This window comes from Mercenaria mercenaria, chromosome 17, assembly GCF_021730395.1.
Source record: "Mercenaria mercenaria strain notata chromosome 17, MADL_Memer_1, whole genome shotgun sequence".
Classification (NCBI taxonomy): domain Eukaryota; kingdom Metazoa; phylum Mollusca; class Bivalvia; order Venerida; family Veneridae; genus Mercenaria; species Mercenaria mercenaria.
Window position 1 is genome coordinate 37,607,443 of NC_069377.1, and position 11,070 is coordinate 37,618,512.

Consider the following 11,070-nt stretch of genomic DNA (forward strand, 5'->3'; position numbering starts at 1 on the left):
ACCGTAACCACTCGGCCACGGAGGCCCCCAACCAGAGTTCTGGCTACTCTGGCTGAACTCTGCCTACTCTGGCCAGCCAGAGTAACCAGAGTTCTGGCTACTATGGCTACTATAAATAGCCAATTGAAAATAGTTATTAACTTGAAATTCAGTTTTAAACATGCTATTTAGAAAGAAATAACATATTAAGTTTCAAGATCGAATTCAGCTAAGACTGAAAATGTTTTGCGAACACGGGACCTGGTTACTCCGGCTACTCTGGCTGACCAGAGTAGCCAGAACATGTTTAAACCCTAGAAACTCTGGCTACTCTGACCAGCCAGGGTAACCAGATCTACTTTAATTAACCACTTGAAAATAGTTATTAACTTGAAATTCAGTTTTAAATATGCTATTTACATAGAAATGACATATTAAGTTTCATAATCAAACTCAGCTAAAACTGAAAATATTCTGCGAATACGGGACCTGGTAACTCTGGCTACTCTGGCTGACCAGAGTAGCCAGAACATGTTAAAATCCTAGAAACTCTGGCTACTCTGGCTGAACTCTGGCTATTCTGTTAGAAACAACCAGAGTAACCAGAGCAAATGATATCCTGCTGACTCGGGCTACTGTGGCTACTTTGGCTGACCAGAGTAGCCAGAACATGTTAAAAATCTAGAAACTCTGCCTACTCTGGTTGAATTCTGGCTACTCTGGCCAGCCAGAGTAAGCAGAGTTCTGGATACTGGATGAACTCTGGCTACTCTTGCTGAACTCTGGCTACTCTGGCTGCTCTGGCTAATTTCACGCACGTCATACTTTGATGAATATATATGGATAGCAGAGATTTAATATTTTCTTTCCAGCACAACAGGACGTAACATAATTCTAATTGTGATGTAACCAGTCACTTGACAAGGGTCTTTGTGGCATATCATTAGCAAAATCAATCGTTTGCAACTGGTGTATAGACAGACAGACATACCGACGAACGAACAAGTAGTAAAAGGACAAAATAAATGTGCAAATTTTGTATTGATTTCTAGATCTATCTATGTATCATGTTAAATGGGGAAAAAAAACAACAACAAAAAATCATGTAGGCTACTTTTTTAAATTATCAAGGAATTCATTTTCTCTGCGACCGCGAAAGAACGAAATACCGCTTATTCAGTCTGTATTGTTAGATATCAAAAACGGAACTTTAAAAGATGGTCAAGTACTTTAGCATGTTACAGATATGTTTGTTTTTCCTAGTTTGAATATTTTGAATTTGCTGTTGGATTAAAACAAGCGGGTGTATGTCACCCTCGTTATTTTCGATATCTGCTGATGATCCTGATTTTACAATAAATGTCTAAGAGTATTAGTGTTATTCTCCGCGCCATGACGCGGTTATTTTTTTGTGATACTGTCAATACCTACTGTAACAAATGGAGAATGGACTAAAGTGAACAGTGTCAAGACGTTTTGAAGTACATGTGCGTAGAAACGTTTTCAAAGTTAGGAGGGAGTTAGTCCAACTCGTGACGTAATTATTACTTTCATTCCATTCCAGTCTGATATTACGGACCGTCAGAGGAGGTAACTAGAGTCGCGGATTGGGACTAGGAACTAAAATATAAACTTCAAGTGGGCACTACATATATTTAGATATATATGTTTAGTTAATTGCATAAAAGTACACAGTCTAAAAATAATTACAATATCATTTTCTGAAAAAGTGTTGTTTGAGATGAAAAAAAAAATCCCGGGTAAAATATTTTGAAAAAAAAGTGACAACTCCGCTAAGACTTTATTGCAGGCTTAGGTGACTACTGACCTAGTACCTCATGCCAACCATGCACTTTTTACCTCTAGGCTTTAAAAAAAAGCATACATAATTACTACAACGGTCTGCAGTCTGAAAAGAAAACTATGTGAAGATCAAATTAGTTAATGTCCTGAGGAAAGTATGACATTTTAAGCTGAAATTTGCCAACAAACAGACGATTTTTTTAAAGTCAAAACCCAAAGAATATCACAAGGTAACAAACTGCACCAGAGAACACAGCAACTCACAATTATCACTGGAGGACGTTCCGCCACAGTCATATATCAACAGTACTAAATGAACTCCGTTAGGTACGAGTGAAATGCAGTGTACGGTACACAATCATGTGCCACTCACCTATAAGACTCTGTCTAACAATTCCCAAGTCTATATTACATGACAAAAGTGTACAGACTGGTTACAAGACATGGCCATTAGACTAGAAGCGTTACACACAGCAATCTAGGCTTTGCTAACACAAGGTTTCATTACTCTCTTTAAAAGTGTGCAAAAGTAATATTTCCTTTTACAACACTTCGCAAAGCGTGTCCAACTCTCAATTTAGGCCTAATTCACACTCGCACACACGCAAGGAATGTTCACACATATTTACGGAAAGCCAGAAAGAAGTAAAAAAAATCCGTGTTGTGAAATGAAAATATCCATAGTGGATGGTCTAAATAATTAAAAAAAACAAACGATTTGATAGAGCTCCAAGAGGGGAAAATTCAGTGATATTCGTACAACAGGTGCGCGTGTCGTACGTACCTACCCTTGGTAGCACTAGTTATGAAACGTTATCGCTTTCACTATTTTACAAATGACATTCCCATCCAATGGTGCCAATCAACCAACCTAATAGCTCTTACAAGTATAGCCACAAACAGATTAACAAGATTCTGAAAGATCAAAACAAGGCTTGTTAAATTTTATGACCAATGCCCCATTACAGGTTCTAAATTAGGGCTCCAAAATTTTATCTCTTAATTTTACTAAAGTTTTATGAAAATACTAAAAACAAATCGGATCATGACATCCATGTTTGGTGAATTGCTCCTATGTGTGGTAACACACAGCTGTCTATGGTACATTTGTGTATCGGCAAACATATTCTATCTCGCAAGGCGGTACCTTCGCTTTCTCAAATAAGCACATTAAAGAAACCGCTTCTTGTTCATGGCATTGACCAGCCGATATCAGACTTCAACATCGAACATCAATATCAACTAACATTAGCTAACTTTGCAAAAACTCCGAGACCAGATATATAATTATGGGACACACACAATCAAGTGATTTAATAAATGCACGTGCATGCTCTATTTTTTTTATCCAAGATATATTGTATGCCTGTTGTAAATATTTAGAATTGTTGCCAAATCTAAAGCCATTTATAGCAGTGTTGCAAAAAGGTAATGGATTAATTAATATTAATTAATGAAACTACTTAATTGGTGGTTTAATGTAGAGGTTAGTAGTTTTGTCCATAGATAGCATTTTGACACATGTACATGTTTTATTGTTGTTACGGAAATAATCAGACATTTAAATCATCTATCCTAAATTGTATTAATTATTTGGATTATGACTTCATTTTCAAGGTAACTGAATGTATATATTTAAACGTTGAATCTGCATGGATCCTTTGGAATCATAGTAAACAATAGCAGACTCAATTCCATTACCTCTTAATATATAATCAAAGGACTTCTATTTACAGATTTTATTCATGATCCAGAAAGACCAGAACTGATTTTAATGAAATTTTTTCAATATTTAGAATAAACAGGTACAGGGAATAGTATTTAGTGCATTACAACCTATATATGAGCCGTGCCATGGGAAAACCAACATAGTGGGTGTGCGACCAGCATGGATCCAGACCAGCCTGCGCATCCGCGCAGTCTGGTCAGGATCCATGCTGTTCGCTAACAGTTTCTCCAACTCCAATAGGCTTTAAAAGCGAACAGCATGGAGCCTGACCAGACTGCGCGGATGCGCAGGCTGGTCTGGATCCATGCTGGTCGCAAACCCACTATGTTGGTTTTCCCATGGCACGGCTCATATGATATGTGAGTCCATACCGAGTTGTCGTTCTTCCACTTCCGCTATGGAAGCATGCACGGCATGTTTGTTGATTTAAGTGAGTCCAGAAATGATGTAAACCATCTGCATAGAAGCAAACGTGAGTGCTAGCTGTGTGACCGAAAAACAGAAATATAATAGTAAAAATTAAGAAAATTTTACTATGGTTATAGTTTATTTTGATTTTTGTTAAAATGTCATGTCATAGTCCGCTGTATTGCATCTTTTATGTGTTCAATATTACTGTTATGTATCCATGTGAATACGTATTACTTATAAATGAGATACTAGTTAATTTTCTGTACTAAAGAAGACGAACGTTTAGAATTAGCCTCTATTTGTAGTGAAGACCACTATTAGGCTACCTGATGACGTCATCAATTTGCATGTCGTTGAAAATATCAGGCGTCTTTGATGCCACGCATCTTTTTTTTCTCGTTGTATTTAGACTATTATGTTATAGACCTGCGACGGCGGCTTACATTTGATTTGATAGTGATCAAGCTATACATATATCAAGCGGAGCGAGTACCGACACAGCAAAGAATGATAACTGGATAAGATTTATTGCAATTAGATTGTCAGAATGTGCATAGTGCCTTCAAAAAGATTCGGCTTTGCCTGTTTGCGGATATTGAGAGGTGATAAGAGTCAACTTAATCCATATATATTTTGGCTGCAGCTTTTCCTCTGTAATATCTCTGTGTAGTGCAGGTATTGCATTTGTATGAAATGCAGCGAAAATTGCAGTATTGTACAGGGCCGACATAGAACACGATAACGTGGTGTTTGACCTGAAAAACTGAAACGCATATAGATTAAGAATAACTTTTAGGCTATTTTCGTAAATAAACAAAAAGTGAGACTTCGCATTACTCGTGCCTTAAACCTTCTTCTGGCATCATTCTTCTGAAACATAACACAGTTTTGAAAAATGAGAAAATTGTTAAATTAATCGTAAAATGTAATAGACTACTATTTCTGTTTGCAGATTTATACTTTAAACTCTCTTGTTTGATTTCGGCAACAGCTTTTTCCACTTCCAAACATATTAATGAACAGATCAACGAGCATCTCTAGGAGTCTATTTATCTTCGCTGATAATTGGTAGTCTAAAATTAATCTACGGAAAACAATACGGACAGAAAACTATTCATGCGTTCCGTTTTTTATTTTTTCAGTCAATAGTGTGAAACGGTTTAAAAGACAAAGTGTTAGTGTAACAGGTCAGCTGAACAAGCTAAAAGGTAAGGGTAGATTTCCCGGAAGCACAGAGCACCCCAAACACGGTCATAGAGCCATGAATCGCAAAGTAGGCCTACAACAAAAAGAAGCTATAACGGAAAAATATTGTAGACGGGTTGCTTCAAAAATCATACAACAAGTACATTATAATAATATGCAAAATACAGAAAAACTGGGGTGGGTGGTAAGGGGTAGATAAAAGGGTCGGATGTTGGGGGAAGGTGGAGCAAGGATGAATATTCAACAGGGAAAGCCACGTTCCTTAAACGTATTCCTACAACATCGCAGACACGCACGTACAAAAGACAAACACACACACACATACACACACACAACTAACAAACACAGAAAAAACAGACAAGTAAGAAAAAACAACAATGTGGGGCACCGCCCATGACAAACACGCACAGATACACACACGCACAGTCTTGTATAATAAAACTGAAAGTAAATGAATATAGTTAGGTATAAGTGTTTGTTGTTTTTTCCTAATGGCTTTGATGCATATGTGTTGTGTTTATCAGCAGTGCTATGCTCAAACAGCTAGGGAATAGTCTGTTTGATTGAATGATTGAGCGAACGGGAAGTATTTATTCATTGATTCATTCATTCATTTAACCTGAAGTAGCTGTAAAAGAACGAGTTTTAATCATCTTGGTTCGAGGTTTTTCGTAAAGATATATTGACAGAATTTAAAAAAAGAACTTCTATAATCATGACTACAGATTTTTGTTTGAAGCGTATTCTTTAGGAAACGGATAATACAATGTTTGTCTCATATATAAATATGATATTTGCAGAATCCGTAATTGTTAAATTTGTCTGCACAACAACAAACAAATAAATTATGTTTGTTGATGTTGTTTGGTAATTTTAGTGTAACTTTTTTTTCGCGAGTTGATATACATGAAACTTATTCGCGTTATAAAGAATTAGAGATTTTCAGTTATTCATGCTATTGCAGAAATATAAGCGCTCGAGTCGTGAAAATTAGCAATTGTAAAACCCATGCGAATAATACCCAATCTACAGTTTAACCATAGACTCAAAGTACATTTACTGTTAAGAAATAATCCATTCCCTGTGATTGTATAGTTTGGTCTCACCGAAACTGGTTAGCCGCTCAATGGCAATAAACAACATATAGTGCAGTTTCAGACTAGTGTGCAACATACACTAATGCTAACAACGTGAAATGGTAGAAGGAACTTTATTTTTTGCAGACATTTACAGTCTGAACATCGTGTTTTAAATATCATTAAAAAGATAAACAGTAGCAAATAAGGACAATACATTCATCCGCCATTCAAATAAAATTATCTTGTTTAAATTTTGTATTTTTAAATTCAGTATATTTTGTATGTTTGCAATGTCTCAATAACAGAAAACTGCAGAAATATATATTTTGAAGAAAGGGAAATGCCACTGAAAAGAATGAGTGATCGCTGTATTGTAGTAATAATATGTAACCTTAGTAGCAATCCCTCACGAAGCACATGATATCGCACAGGCATTAGCGGGCTTTTCATATGATGGCTGACAGAAATATTTCCTTTTTTTTCAGCAGTTAAAATGTACGTCATTTGTTATGATAATGTAGGACAATGATAGTATTTTGAAAGAGAATACTCTACATTTTAAGAGATAAAAACAACAACAAACATGTGTTCATACTTAAATTTCACTTTTGAAAAAAAAGATATCAGACAAAAATATCGTTAAGAAGATACATAAACCCTAAATTGTTGTTAAAAGTTCATTAAGGAAGTCAAGTATTTCTTTCTTAAAATGGGTCTGACTATGTATGCCAGCCCTGAGAAGTTCTTAAATTTTATATGCAGCGAATAGCAAATTTACTATTGTATAACCTTATGTTGATTAAGTGCTCTTATTCAGAAAAGTTACTTTTAAATCATTGCGGCAAACAAGCTTCAGGAGGCCCACAACACTGGTCAGCAAGAACCTTATGTTGATTAAACGCTCTTATTCAGAAAAGTTACTTTCAAACAAGCTTCAGGAGGCCCAAAACACTGGTCAACGTGGACATTTGATCTTTCGTTCTGATATTGAATTGCACTGAAAATAGATCGGATTCTAAAGAAAAGAATAGAATAAAACAATAAATCATATAAAGAGGTGATAAAATATGATACCTCCGAACATAAATCAGGGGTTCAAATCTTGATATGTGTGAATCAAAAATGACCAACAGATAAAATAGTTAATGCAATGGCCAGAAACCTAACGCCATGACATATTTTGAAATTCAAACCAAAATTTGAACTTTTAAACTTCACCATAGCCGCATTACCGCCTATGTCGCGAGATAAATAAAAACATAAAAAGTTCACAAAATACATAATTTATCTGTACTTTTAAAACTTTATAATAGGACATATAATGGTCAGTTTAAAGTCGACTTAAAAAGAATACGAAGGAAGGGAATGTTGAGAATTCAAATGGACTTAATTTGCGGTCAAAAGTGGTGTTAAATTTGATCGTATTCAGTGACTTGACAGTTTTAAACACTATTATTGACCTCTTAAATTGTCTTAAGATATTTATGACTTCTTTAAAAGGCTTTTGTCATTCTGAGCTGACGATTAATATGGAATGCCGTACCGTTTCTATAATTTATTGCAGGGACCCATAACCAAGCTATTTTTACGCATTGATCGAATAATGGTCATTTCTCAACAATTTTATCATATTTCTTCTGCTCTGGCTTTTTTAACAAATGGTTATGATAATTAAGGGTGAACAATGAGTAACTTTGAGTTGAAATCAGTTTTTAATAAGGTTTATGTTTTATATGATAGCCATGGTACTGAAGCATACCATGTCGATATATTCGCAAGTAAAACTCGAATAATTGATACAGGCACATGCATAGACATTAAACAGCCGACATTCTTCTAAACTTAATTCCTGTTTGGTATGTAGACGACTTTGAAAATTTTATTAAATTATATCAGCATCGTAATGCACAGTGTGTGTTTGGTAAATGACCTTCCTACTATTCGTATTTGATAGTAAGACGACAAACTACTCAAACATGGAACTCTGTGATAAGTTTTCTGCTTGTCTAAAGTCATACATTGTCTCAAAGATCCACAAACTTATTGTTCGCTTGAATTGGCCATTTTTGTATGTTTTTATACAGCATGGTAGTTTGTCTTCGCTCAGGGAATCATTTTATTATACAGACAGTCAGTCAGGTTCATTAAGTGTAAGTGTGAAGTAGACCAGATACCGGCCGGGCTCTCCAGTAGACCATGTCGATATATTTGCAAGTAAAACTCAAATAATTAATACAGGCACATGCATCGACATTAAACAGTCGACATTCTTCTAAACTAAATTCCTAAGTTCATTTGTTTCAAGGCTACTTACCATTCTAAAGCGATATCCATATTTACAAAAGGCCTTTTTGTTTGTTGTTTTATTATTGAACGGAATTTTCAATGTTTATCTTTATGTGCGCTATTTATAGAACTGCGTCAGGTCATGCATATTAATGAAAGTAGTCCGGCAACATGCAATACAAAAGGCACAATACGGATTTTTTTCTGCCTGTTCATATTTATTTGTGAAACACAGGCTTCTTTATATTTTGTTTGATGACATATATTCACTTGTGTTACAGTGAGGGGATCTGCTCTGCGTTGAAGGGTTCAAACCCGCTAAAAGTTGTTATGGAAACAAACAGAAGTTTTATTCAAATGATGCGAGTAAAATCTTTTTTTTATGCAAAAGGGAGTTACATTGTATTTGTTAAGCATACATGTGATGGAGAATGTAATACAAAAAATATATAGTGATTGGAATAATATTATATTATATTATATTATATTATATTATATTATATTATATTATATTATATTATATTATATATTATATCATATTATATTATTTTTATATTCAAATATTTCTAAAGGAAAATAAGGATAAACTTCGATATTTTAGACCTTTGTCTTTTTACTCTTGTTTTTTTTCATGAAACGTTGGTTATTTAATTAACACTAATGAATCCCATTGGTTGCAAATCAGTGTTTTATTGGTAATATACTTTCTGGAAAAAGGACAGAGTATAAACATTCAAATGAAAGAATATTATATGAGCCGTGCCATGAGAAAATCAACATAGTGGGTTTGCGACCAGCATGGATCCAGACCAGCCTGCGCATCCGCGCAGTCTGGTCAGGCTCCATGCTGTTCGCTTTTAAAGCCTATTGGAATTGAAGAAACTGTTAACGAACAGCATGGATCCTGACCAGACTGCGCGGATGCGCAGGGTGGTCTGGATCCATGCTGGTCGCACACCCACTATGTTGGTTTTCTCATGGCACGGCTCAATTATTACCCAGACTTTACATAATGTTGTATCTATATTTCTGATGCAGTATCTAGCTTTAATTAATTTTTGGGGACGGTGATGGGCGGCAAACACAGCCAATGGAAATCAATGATAACTGTATGATTACTAGCTCCGTCTAAATAAATCTTTGCTTAATTTTGGAAAATAATAACAGGTATTACATAAAATGTAAAGTACACTTCTCTTTTATCTTACAATACAATCTGAAGTTAATCAATTAGTTACTCAATGAAGACACATGATACTCAGTTTCCTGTGATAGACTGACTGCACACATACCATCAGTGCATCTCATGTTGAACGGTTATCATGAAACTATAATTAAGGCGTTACTTTCCAATTAAATGGTCGTTTAAGCAGGAATGACGAAAAGAAGATTAATACTTTAGTGCAATCGGGCAAAATAGATGCATATCTGCTCAAATAGAAATACAACTATTCCGTTTATTGATAAAGATCAATAGAAGAATTTGATGTAGGTGTGCGTGTATAAAGTGGTGTGCAATTAATGATGCACCGGTGCGCTCGGCGGAAAATCTTTCCTGATGGTATCAAAACGAGACTTTGAAGTGAGCCTATATGGGCTTAAAGCGACTAGTATTTGGTACGCCGGTGAATTGATTTAAATGAAATTACAATAAGATTATTAACAGATCTATTGTGTAAATGTGACGGTCTAGTGTGCACCTTTTTTTTATCCCTGCGTCACGGAAAAATCCTTTGTTGTCAGAGCTGATGGCCATCTGTTTCGAAGATTCATAAAAATTCATTTCGGATTGCGTCCGTTCTCATTTGAACGGGTCTGCAATTGGCTATGAATTTAATATAATTTCTAATATATGCTGGCATATGCTTCTGGTACAAGAAAAACTTCATTATTTTTTATCAAAAATAGTACATCGGTGGGCGAATGTTAAAAAATGGTACAGCTTAAAGTTAATGTACAATGTAAGAGGGCGCAATATTTTAAAATAGCGTATCAAAGAAAGACAAGCAAAATAATAGTTTGGCTGAATCTGATCATTACAAGTAACGAAAAGTGCAACACCCCCTCACATCTCCTAACCACCTGCGCAGTAAACATTAATTTGATTCCACGATCTCAAAGGACTTTAGATATATCAACAAATCCTAGTAACTGAGCGGATCACCTGTCTGCTTAAAATACATACAGCCAGTCCGGACGTACTACATTATGGGGGCAAGGGACAGTAAATTTGGAAACTCCACAACTCTGCGCTGATACCAGTGCGAAAAAAAGCATAAAAAATCCAATTTCGACAAATTCAAGGCAATTTTTGAGCGAATGTCTTGCATAGACATAGCACTTCATTATGTGACATTTTCAGTCTGCCGATTCTGTTGCTTCTGTGATAAAAACGAGTAAAACGCAGGTTTCAGGACACTAAATTTTTAGACAAAAATGGCCCAAAATGCACACCTTGCGCGACCTGTACCGTATTATCTGCAAATGACTGACCTAAAACTCATGCATATCTTTAAAGCATGTTGCCATGCGAAAATAATGGTGGGAAGAAAAGTGTCTCATAACCGTTTACTTTTT